Raw genomic sequence first — 10,284 nt, forward strand, 5'->3', positions numbered from 1 at the left:
GGGTATCTCTATCCTCATATCTTCGTTCATCACGGTTATGAGTTAATAACACAATGGCCCCCCTTTAGTGGCTCTTCATATTCAACAAAGGCTTCTCAGGAGGGAACTTCACGCAATGACCATTGCTTCTTAATGAGGGAATAATGATCTAAATGGAAAGTGGCATCCACCCATGGTATTTATCCACCCATATTATTTATGCACCAATGGTATTGTAAGTGGCGTCCATCCATGATATTCATTTACGCATGGTATTTTTCCATTGTATTGTAAGTGGCATCCACCCATGGAATTTACACATGGTATTGTAAGTGACACTCACTCATGGTATTCATTCACCCATGATATTTACTCACCCATGGAATTTAATTGTGGTATTATGACTAAAACATAGTTATAAGTAACAAGTCACATTTTTTAAAAGGACAAATTGTCCACCATAATGTAGCTTTTATAGTTATTCTCCATTTTAATAGAAAGTTTGTTAGTTGTCATCCTTTTCTGGCATTTCAATTTTTCTAACTCATTTTAATAAAAAGTTTCTGAGTTCTTATCCTTTTCTAGCATTTCAATTTTTACCATGGTGGCCTCCCCCAATGATCCAGATCACATGCTGTCACAGTGGCTACAATGTTGGATCCTAGTTCAATTCATGGGCTAAAATTAATAGATTAAAAGTAAGTAGATTCATAGTGATAGCATAATAAAGAAAATGCATGGAAAGAGATTAGAAAGATATGTAACCATACCATCTATGATAAACAACTATCAATGGATGTGATGAATAAATTTAAGAGGAAAAGCTAGCAACATGGTTCACCAAGAAAAATCCACATTCCCAAATAAATGCATTTATAGAACATTTGATGTTGCAAAACAAACAAGATTTCAACAAAAAGTGACATTGAATTTGATCAAGCCTGAAAATTGACGTCTTACAAGACGTATTTTACAGTTGGTGAAAATTTTTGCACGTGAAATCTGACGTCTAAAATATATTGAGGTCTCCTCATTCTGACGTTTAATTAAAAATCCAAACCGTAAAAATCTATTGTATCGGAATTTACTAATCCCCAAAATTATTTATTATAACTAAGGTTGAGTTTACAAAAATCTAATCATGGGTGATCCAATTGGATTGCTCTATACCTACACAGTCTGGACTAGAGGGCTATGACAGGGCTATGGCTAGCGTGCTATATCCTTTCAAGATTTGGTTGTTGAGATTTAATGGAACATTATGGGCATTCTTTGAAGATCTAGTTGATGAGAATTAATGGAAAATTATTGGCATTGGGCAATGGGGACTACAGGGCTATGGCAGGCTGCACAACTGGATATGTTGCTCTATTCTTTCAAGATCTAATTGTTGATCACATAATTTAATGACGTATTTACTAGCATTGGATTTCACTCTCTTGTGAAACAATTTTAGAATTTACCAGGGTCTAGTTACCACTTTCGCCATTAGAATTTACGAGGGTCCAGTTACCACTTTAGCATTTGGCATCTAACCATATGTGGCTTGATGAATTATGTGTTTTATGGTCTTACATTTTCCTCTGTGATTGCCCTTTCTTGCTAACTGGGAAAAGCTGCAATCTTTTAATTTACACTACTGCACTGTTGAATTTGTTTTTACACTATTGCAGTGTGTGTTGAATTTCTTAGCCTCTGAATATGGCATGCTTAAAAACTGCTACACTGGTGGTATCAGCCTGAGGTATGTACTCTTTATTTACTTATGTCCTTAGTTTATTGTAAAACCTTAAAAATGCTTACAAGTTATGTAAAATTTGATATGGTATATAGCCATGGGGAAATTTTGAAGTAAATTATGGTCTGGCTGCTTTTGATTTTGTTTTTATCCTATAGTGTTGAATTTGTTAGCCTCTGAATATGGCATGCTTTCTCGTTCAAAACTGCTAGACTCGTGGTATGTACTCTTTATTTATTGATGTCATTAGTTTATTTTAAAACCTGAAAAATACTTACAATTTATGTAAAATTTGATATGGTATACAACCCCTCAGGAAATTTTGAAGTAAATTAAGGTGTGTTTGCTTTTGAATTTGTTTTTACCCGAAGTAAATTAAGGCGTGGTTTCTTTTGAATTTATTTTTACCCTATTGCAGTGTTGAATTTGTTAGCCTCTGAATATGACATGATTTCTCGTTCAAAACTACTAAATTGGTGATACTAGTGGTATCAACCTATGAGGTATGTACTCTTTATTTATTGTAAAACCTGAAAAATACATACAAGTTATGTCAAATTTGATGTACTCTTGTAAAACCTGAAAAATACATACAAGTTATGTCAAATTTGATATGGTATACAGTCCCTCACGAAATTTTGAAGTAAGTTAAGGCGTGGTTGCTTTATTTACTTATGTAGTCAGTTATTGTAAAACTTGAAAAATACTTACAAGTTATACGTAAATTTTGATATGGTATACAACCCTTCACCAAATTTTGAAGTAAATTAAGGCATGATTTTTTCCAACCAGCTTACGGAGCCCCCAAAGAAATTTTGAGGTAAATTAAGGCGTGATTTCTTCCAACCAGCTTGGAGAGCAGCTAATCTATTATGTTTTGTAGTTTTATGTTATTTGGTAATTTTCGGAAATTGAGGATTTTGAATTTTCAAAATTGCAGTGGATAGATCAAAACAGGTTTAATTTAATTTGGTAGTTTTCTAGAATGGGAAGTAAAAGATTTTGAATTTTCAAAATTGGAATAGATAAAAGGTTTCTAAGATATTAGATTTATTTATGAATCAAAATTTTAAAAACATTTTCTTTGATTTCTCTCCAATTTTTTGCATGATGTTCTTGCAATTGTTTTAAGAAGATTTTTAGGTTGACAACCTTGTTAAATAAGGAACTTCATAACTAAGGAGCCTGCCCAAGACTTAGTAATATATCCAAATTCATGGTATGTCAAATCTATTTATTTTGTTTGTTGACTTCTATAATGCTAGATTTGTTTGAGTATGGTAGTGAGGTGCACAACAATAAATGACTTCTAAAATCCTCATGATTGATTAAAAACTAATTGTTGTGTTGTATTTTTATTTTTATTTAATTAAGTTAAAAAATGAAAACCAAATATTTGTTTTCTATTTTTAGTGAGGCATCTTATTTTTTTGATCTGGAAATTATAATAAAACTAGTTTGAAAACTAACTAATGTTAGTTGTATTTTTATTTTTATTTACTTAAGTTAAAAAAATGGAAAACAAATATTTCTTTTTAATTTTAATCAAACTCATTCTATTTTTTTGGATCTAGAAATTGTAATAAAAATATAATTCGAGTATTTTAGTGAGGGGAGATTGAAAAAATTCATATATAATATATGTATAGACTAGAATAAGTTAAAAATAATGTTTCCAGTTGGACAAATGTATATACTTATGGACCAAAATATGCTAAAAATAATGTTTCGGGGTTGACAAATGTTTGAACATTTTGTCCTCTGTACATTGTTGCATATGTGTTGTTATGGTAAAACTAAATAAAATATTATAGAAAAATGAAAAATGTGCGCGATTACATAAAATATTACAGAAGAATGAAAAATTTGTTAATTGTTAATGGTTAAATTTGTTAATGTGATCTCATAGAAAAATATTGCTTGATAATCATAATAATGAATTTCACTTGTATTGGTTAGGGATTATTCATTTTTAGAATAATCTCGAAAATTAAGCATTCATTCCTCATTAAAGGTGGTAAATAATAAAGCTATTTTAAAGGGATATGTTGTAATTTTTGTAAAATTTATTATTTAGGATTGAAAATGCTTTTTACATTTTAAAATAGGATTAGTTAAAATGATATATGTGTATTCATTATCATTGTTGGTAACTTTTCATTATTAGTGCGAAGAAATTTTGTACCTTAGTATTACATATAAAAATTATTTAATAATTAATTTTAAATATAGTTTTAAATATTTAAAACTAGTATAGTTATGTAAATTAATTCATTAATATTAATAGTCATTAAAAACGGTTATGTGCTATTTAATTTATCAATAACAGTTTAATTTATGTAATGTTGAGAGTGGAGATCTCAAACACCACATAAGTTTTGGAATAGAAAAAGTGTTTGGAAACTTTTAATTTCATAAGTTAGATTGTGTATACTAATAGAAATATTCACAAACTATTAAGTCCAAACCATTCATATATATATATATATATATAAAATAAAAATTCTTGAAAACCATACCTAAGTATTGTTGGAAACCTTGAACAATATTGAGAGAGGGAGGGGGCAGAGTGTGGCGGGGAAGGTCATGAATCATTATTGTGACTTATGATCAATTTTACCATTTTTTTGTATTTTTTATCACAAACCTTGATTCATGCATTCATTAGCATTATAACAGATAACAAGATCTATGCATAAGTATGAACCATAAACAAAAGATCTAAGCACATAACCATGAGAACATCAAAGCAAGTAACATAATAACAACCATAAAAAATATCACACATAAGGGGCACCAGATGTAAGGTGGAAACCCAAAGGGAGAAAACCATCATCCAATGCTTTCCTTTGCTCTTCTATTATTATAAAATTCTTCTTTTACATAGTCATCGGGAACCACTAGTGCGCAAGCTAGAACTTGTCAAACATGTGAGATGTTACTCACTCTAGGAAACAACATGTATGGACTTTGCAGGCCACCACCAGCAGTAAGCCATGACTCCCTCAACTTTGCAAGAAACCACTTATCGGAACCCACCACTCCCAATAAGTGTTACCCAACCACCACTAAATGGAAGCCACCACTCCCAAGTTCTTAGGATACTACGTGAAGGATGTTGCTACACCCTTAATATGAAAGACACCACTTGTTCACTCAAGACCCTAACCTTGAAGCTCTTTCATTGACCACGTTTCACAACGTTTCATACTGGATCCACAATTTCTTCATTCAAACACTTCTGAGGTTCATTTCATAAATTTTCATACTAGACTCACATTAACCACTATGCTCATACAATCGAATGAAATCTATAATACAACAACCAATCTACATACAAAACTATGGAACACAATCTTAGCCACAATCAATACATCACCTCAACATAGTCAATCTCCTATGGAACTCAAACACCACAGAAACATACAATAATAATCTAAACTTCACACTTAGCCATCACTGCCATACTCTAGAAGAAAAACAATACATATCCAAAGACACTACAATAATAAAATCTCCAATGGAACCAGTGCAACACACACATATTAGTAATCTGAACTCTGATCCAAAGTCTCTACTAAAGCAACTACAATAATATCCTCCTCTCCATATCAACAACATAATATTGGGAGCAATATAATCTACATCACAAACATGTTAAGCACATAGAAATACAATAACTCCATCATCCTCTAAAATATGCTTCAAATTTGAGCTCTGATATGCGCATTATCTCTGTAATACTATAGCTAACATTCTCTCTCAATCCAACCCCTGTATTGCACACTCTCTATCAGTAATGGAAGATGAAATCAATACTCGATAATACTCCTCATCATATTTGACTTGATCACCTTCAAGAATGAAGATTAACTCAAGTCGAATTTATCTACCAAATGACATGGGCAAAAACCATAGTAAATGCCCTTGGAATTCACTAGAGTGTGCATAGAATCGAGGAAATTCAATCTAGGAGTAACGCAAGTTGTCCATTGGCAAAGTGAGTTATAACAAAGGATTCTCTATTGTGAGTTACCCTATTTTTCAGCCCAAAACTCAATCAAACCCTAGTGAATCTTCTCCAAACATCTAACACACCTTCTCCAACACCTACCGAACTTATCCAATCCTTGAAAAGTCTCAATAACACCTCCCAATCCTCTGTAAACCTTCCTCAACAAATTATGAGAGTCACCACATGTAATTGTTTCTTTAACTCCATTTTTAGCTCAGCTTCATAACCATAAAACTGTAAACATCATACAAAGCATAAAACTCATACATTTGTTAACATTAATGGAAACACTACAATGCCAATTGTGTTAAAACATTCACAAAATATATATATATATATATATATATATATATATATATATACACACACAATTACCCCGTATAACTCTGTATATAAAAGAAATAGAAGCGATTGGTTTGAATGGACTATTGTGGATAAAAATAACATTGAGATGTATGTCAAAAGTAGAGAAACAAAATAAGTATAAAAACTCATGTATATGTATATATATATATATATATATATATATATATATATGACTAGTCAGATGCTTTCGTAGCCAAGTCCATAAAAGGAACTTTGAGATATACGTTGAAAATAGAAAAATAAAGCGTGTGGTACGATTGTGGATGACAAGCGCTGCAAAAGGAAAATCTATATATAGTTTATTCTTTGTCTGTGCTGATTGCCAGAAATAGTTAGAGCTTCACACCTCCATTATGAAGCTCGATCAGAGAAGAGAGATCGGAATTGATATTCATTACCCGCAGAAAATTGCGCAGTTGAGGAATATTATAGAATCTTACACAACTCTTCCAGGGAATCTCACTTTCTGTGAGCTTGATAAACCCATGCAAAAAGACATTTTTGAGCATTGCAGAAATTATAAAACTATCTATCAATGGCATTAGCTTTAATATAGATTTTAAGATTTTGAACTTCAAATATTGGAGCTTCCACTAAGACAAGAAAACGCTAAAGAAAAAAAAAACAAAGCATATTGTTCTAAAATCTTCAAGTAAAAGAATCTTGACAATGAAAGATCTAACCACGAAAACAAAATAAAGAAAGTAAAGTGAAAAGAAATTTGATTTTTTTTAAATGGAGGTGAAATTTTGAATTTTTTTTTAAATGGAGGTCGATCATGCGAAAGGTGAGCTGATGACGGTACAGTCTGAATAAGGTTCAAAAATATAAATGGATAAAGCATAGGATAAAAGGTGATTTCGGTAAGGTATTCATCCCAGGTATTTGCGATGACAGAAACGTAGGGATTCGTGCTGTAGAGGCTGCCTTTGATCCCTTCTTTGAAGAAAGAATCTTCTAAATTGTTTCTCTATTAAACATAGGAATTTGTGCTGCATCTTTTGATATTTGATTGATGTGAGCTAGCTGTATAATGAGAAACAGTATGTTGCATACCGTTATTTTCAGACCTGGAAGCAAAAACTTATTCTTAGTATGTTTTTAATGGAAGCAGGAAATAAGTGATTGTAGCTTGTTCCAATTGTGTAACTATTCTTTTTCCCAGCTGAGCACGGCACTCGAAGCTGGAGGTCCAAGTGAGCGCACAACGAGTAATCAAAAATAAGAAGCTGATAGGAAGAACATCATTTTCTGCTGGTTGAACCCTGACGATGGACTCAATAACGCCTTTCCTTTCGGATCTTGAAAACACCTGATCTCTGCAATCCAAAGACTTTTCATGAAGATTACTATTGTAATCACTGACCCTCAAAATATCTAGATCCAGCGATCTACGAGCTGAAAATAATTAATATTATTTTGTATTAATGGAGAAATGGTTACACCAGTTGTAACGTATCTCCTTAATTTAGGATTTGTTCCTAGAGTTTAGGAGTTTGGTTGCAACTTCCTGATCTCTAGTAATGTACTTAATGATGTAATTGCTCATTTGATGGATGTACAGTGTACGGAGAGAGTTCTCTTTGTTTGAGTGCAGTCTCTAGGTACAGTACTCACCTATGAGCTACAACTCCTTTTTAATTCAAGTCTGATTTTTATCTTGGTATCAGAGCACAGAGTAGGGATAGCCGTATTTTTTTTTTTAGGATGCATCATTGATTACAGCACTGTAGTGGCGGTGGAGTGTATAGAAGCATTCGTAGAATCAGGTGGATTGCAGTAACACCTGAAGACAGGTCTCAGATGATTGATCATCTCTGAGCGGAAAATAGGGCTGGCGCGGTTTCGTCGCGAACAGTTGCGCCATTTTTGAGCAGAACGAAGGGTTGGCGCGATTTATTAAGAAACAGTAGTGCCATTTGGCACGGTTTTGAGAGATATAGTCATGCCAGCATGCCAGAAAGTGCTATTGGCGTGGAAAATCAGGCCTTAATCGCGCCGATTGCGTAAGACGCATCGCTTTTTTTCGACGCGGGTATTTCGCCATTGAGAAGCGCCAGCATCTTTCTCTTTGGAAAATATGTAATTTTTTTGCAGATCGATTTTTCCGGTGGTGGCGCATTGGATTTCCTAATCTGTTTGGTGGCAGCAGATTAGATTTGCCCGGTGGTGCCGCATTGGAGTTCCTGATCTGTTCGGTGGTAGCAGATTGGATTTGCTTGGTGGTAGCTCATTGGAGTTCCTGATCTACTCGGTGGCAGCAAATCGGATTTGCCTAGTGGTGGTGCATTCGAGTTCCTGATCTACTCGGTGGCAGCAGATCAGATTTACCCGATGGTGGCGCATTGGAGTTCCTGATCTGTTCGGTGGCAGTAGATCGGATTTTCCCAGTGGTGGCGCAATGGAGTTCCTGATCTGTTTGGTGGTAGCATATCGGATTTTCCCGGTGGTGGCGCATTGGAGTTCCTAATCTGTTCGGTGGTAGCAGATTAGATTTGCCCGGTGGTGGCACATTGGAGTTCCTGATCTATTTGGTGGCAGCAGATCAGACTTTCCCAGTGGTGGCTCATTGCAGACTTATTCATTAGAGGATCAGAAATTTTATCAGTCCAATATGAATAACAGTGATGAGTACTCTCTTAAGCTAGAAAAGATGTGGTCTATTATCAGTCCAGTAGATTATTTGCTCAGGGAGCAGCGGCTACTGTTTATTTTGATAGGAATCGCCATCGCATCAAATTTCTTTATCCTTCAGCCTGGTTTTTTGGCTTCTAATGTTAATGAAAATGGAAGGTTTGTGCCCGAAAAACCTCATCGGGTTGTTTATGAAACGCCTGTTTCTCGGTTTGCACTGTATCATTCAGGTTCGATGGTGAATTCAGGGGCTAAAGTGCCCCTAGGTTTGAAGAGAAAGTCCCTGCGAGGTGTCGTGACGCGTGGAGATCGCTTTGTTGGCAGTCATCTACATGACAGGCTCATGGCAAGGGGTGACAGTGTTATTGTTGTCGACAATTTCTTCATAGGAAGGAAGGAGAATGTTTTGCATCATTTTGGCAATCCGAGGTTTGAACAGATAAGGCATGATGTTGTGGAACCCTTATTGTTGGAGGTTGACCAGATCTACCATTTGGCTTGCCCTGCTTCCCCTGTGCATTACAAACACAATCCTGTGAAGAATATCAAAACTAATGATGTGGGAATCTTGAACATATCCAGACTTGCCAAGCGTGTAAGGGCAAATGTTGAGGTTCGGATTGCTCGAATTTTCAATACATATGGTCCGCGAATGTGCTGTGATGATGGTCGGGTTGCAAGTAATTTTGTTGCTCATGCATGGCGCAAGGAGCCTTTGACAGTCTATGGAAATGGGGAACAAACACGAAGCTTCCAGTTCGTTTCTGATCTGGTTGAAGGCCTTATGCGACTTATGGAGGGCAAACATGTTGGTCCTTTCAATCTTGGGAATCCTGGGGAATTTACAATGCTAGAACTAGAACAAGTTGAAGAAGGAAAGGATGACTCTAACAGTGATTGGGACATTCCATTGCTAATGTAAGAAAATAGTAAGGAAGATGAAGAGCAGGAGCAGAAACAAGAAGAAGAAGTAACAAGAAATGTAATCAATAATGCAAGCCCAGAAAAGGCTGAAATAGACAGATTTGAGGTAAGTCCCCTACCAAGGAGATCAAGTAGGAATACTCGATTACCTTCTAAATTGAAAGACTATGCATTAATGTCAAAGTTTTTAAACATTGTAGAACTTGCAAATTATGAGGAAGCAAGTAAATCTGATGCATGGAGGGCTGCAATGTATGAGGAAATAGAATCAATAAACAGAAACCATACTTGGGATTTGGTTGAATTGCCTGAAGGTAAAACCCCCATAGGATGCAAATGGCTGTATAAACCAAAAATAAATGCAGATGGGAGTATAGAGAAACTTAAAGCTAGACTGGTAGCAAAGGGTTACTCACAACAAGAGGGAATAGATTTTGATGACACCTTTGCTCCTGTAGCCAAATTAAACACCATTAGAATGCTAATTTCCTTAGAAACAAAACAAAAATGGTAGCTACACCAGCTAGATGTTAAGTCTGCTTTTCTGAATGGTGACTTGAAGGAAGAAATTTATTTAGTACAGCCTGAAGGTTTTGTGAAAAAGGAGCAGGAACATCTTGTGTGTAAA

General features: G+C 34.7%; 1 pseudogene; it reads left to right on the forward strand.

The window, feature by feature from the left end:
• The first annotated feature begins 8,712 nt into the window (after nucleotides 1–8,712).
• Nucleotides 8,713–9,654, forward strand: LOC149207306 (UDP-glucuronic acid decarboxylase 2 pseudogene; annotated as a pseudogene).
• The last annotated feature ends 630 nt before the right edge of the window (nucleotides 9,655–10,284 follow it).

The sequence above is a fragment of the Pinus tabuliformis genome, chromosome 1_2 (assembly GCF_031772625.1).
Source record: "Pinus tabuliformis cultivar Carrire ecotype Pingquan chromosome 1_2, CPIR1, whole genome shotgun sequence".
NCBI classification, from domain to species: domain Eukaryota; kingdom Viridiplantae; phylum Streptophyta; class Pinopsida; order Pinales; family Pinaceae; genus Pinus; species Pinus tabuliformis.